Below are 2,302 nucleotides of genomic sequence, written 5' to 3' on the forward strand. Positions count from 1 at the left end.
TGAAACTTGCACTTCTTCAGACTAGAATTGAATGTGCTACAAAACTGCATACCAGAATTTTTTCTAAAGATTCTGATTAAAAAGTTTGAAATTTGGGTGAAAAATTGCAAAATTTTTATAATTTTTATACAAAGTTTAAAATCTGAATTTATATGGTGTTTGCTGTATAGCCAGCTAGGCTTTTATAAAAAAATAATAAACATTAAATAAACAAAAGACAAATAGCCAAAACTGGTCAAAATATCGCACTCCTATTATTTTGTGGACAACTGTACATACCTGCGCACATGTAATCAAGTATGTAGGTATAATGCGAGTGTAATCGAATATTCTTTTTCAAAGTCACATGAAAGACAACTTTTTATCTTTTCTTATTGAGTTTCCCATTACAAACCTTGCAATTATATTATTAGCTATTTTTTCACAATGGCAGTTGACTTATTTCTCAACTTTTCTGCAGTTATTTTCTTTATATTTAGTAAATACTATTATCTGTCTCTTTTTCTTAGTGATTTTTTTTAGTCCATAACAAGATAAGAATAATGTGCTATTAGCCGTAGGTAGTTACCATCTCTCAAGCGATCAACATCAAAACCATTATTAATACTTATACATACTTATACTTATACAAACCTGAAATCACCCTCACGCACCTGATATGCAGCCAATAATCTCATCTTATTTCATCACTACTTGATTTGTTCACAACGTCCTGCTTAGCGCACAGAGTGAATCATCTTATCTAGATTGCTCACATCTGATTGAAGATGTTGTTGTTAGTGGTTTTGATTAGCTGGCTGAAGTTAAGTACAATGCCGCGTATAAGATAGTCAGAAAATTTCAAAAAATAGCAAAGAAACTTATTTTCTACAAAACTTTTGAATGGTTTTCTAATTGAGCTTAGTAATAATGAGCTTCTGCTATATTTGTTCACCATTAGACAGGGTAACCAAAATACATATTTTTTTTTTCTGTACCACCTTATACTTGGAAATGCATTTGGCGGATAGGAGGTATTGCACGCCAAGCGATGATATGTATCTCTGCATAGAATATACCCTGCAGAGAAAGCTACCAGTTGTGTACTAAGTACAGTTTACCTTTCAGCTCTACTAGTTCATCTTCTATTTTTCAAACCAGCAACTGGTGTTGTGCTACGAAATGTCAATTGTCAGCCAGTAGCGTTCTACCAGTTGATGTGATAGTCTCCTTATTCATCAGAATTTAAAGAAATAAATCTGTGGCAATATTTGCTTAAGTTGGAAAAAAGTTTCGCTATGCTTAGTGGAGCCTAAAATACATGAATTGGTGGTCAGATAAATATTGCAACTATTAAAAGCTAGTGTGTTCGTATTAGTTGTATTACAAGTTTCTACAACGCCATATTGTTTGGGACGGTATTGCATACTTTGGTGTTAGTGAAACTTGAACATTTCTGGATATATTGATAGCGTAGAGGACCATTTGAAACCCTCTGTAGATGATCTGAATCCTTTTGCCGTTAGTCCGATATTTCAAGATATCTCTGCGATATTTTGGTATTTTCCAAATAATTTAGTTTAGATTTCGATTAGAATTAGTTTAATTGTTCTTGGCAAAACTCACTTTTGAAAATGAAAAATTCTTAAATACGAAAAAGAAGTAAAAATTATATATATTTTTTTTCAAATTTTTATGTATGTATGTCTCCATTAGGAACGTCTAGGCATCATCGAAACGGGCTGAACAAATCCAACGTTATTTAATAGGCCCAACCTCATATTTTAAGAGCCGAAAATTTAGCGATTCCAAAAAAAAAATCAATTTTGGCGGTCAGTCTAATGTACATTTATGTATGTACATACATATGTAAATTGAAATAATGTAAAAAAGCTTACATAAATGTAATTAATGTGCAAAACCTTGTCCACCCCCAAGTGCACTCCAACCAGCGAAATTCGCGAGAAAAGCAATTATTTCCAGTCCATAAAAGCAAATGAATTTATACTATTTGTATATACTATCGTTATATTTATATTATTTTAGTTGACTCGCGTTCATCCTTGTCTACATAATAATGTATGTATGTTTTTTCGGGCACTAGGCCTATTCTTACTGTCCAAGGCAGGTATCTATGTAGTTAAGGGAATATTCCTTAATAATACCAGAGTAATTGCACATGAAAACATAACTTTTAGCTAGACAGCATTGGCGGTTTTTATTCAAAACCTACTACCGCCACTTCTAAAAAACTTATTTTTTTCACAATAAAAAAAAATACTTGTCTCTTCTTTTTATCACAGATAACAATATAGCCCGGTCA

The sequence above is a fragment of the Rhagoletis pomonella genome, unplaced genomic scaffold (assembly GCF_013731165.1).
Source record: "Rhagoletis pomonella isolate Grant_MI unplaced genomic scaffold, Rhpom_1.0 Rhpom_scaffold_00008, whole genome shotgun sequence".
Classification (NCBI taxonomy): Eukaryota; Metazoa; Arthropoda; class Insecta; order Diptera; family Tephritidae; genus Rhagoletis; species Rhagoletis pomonella.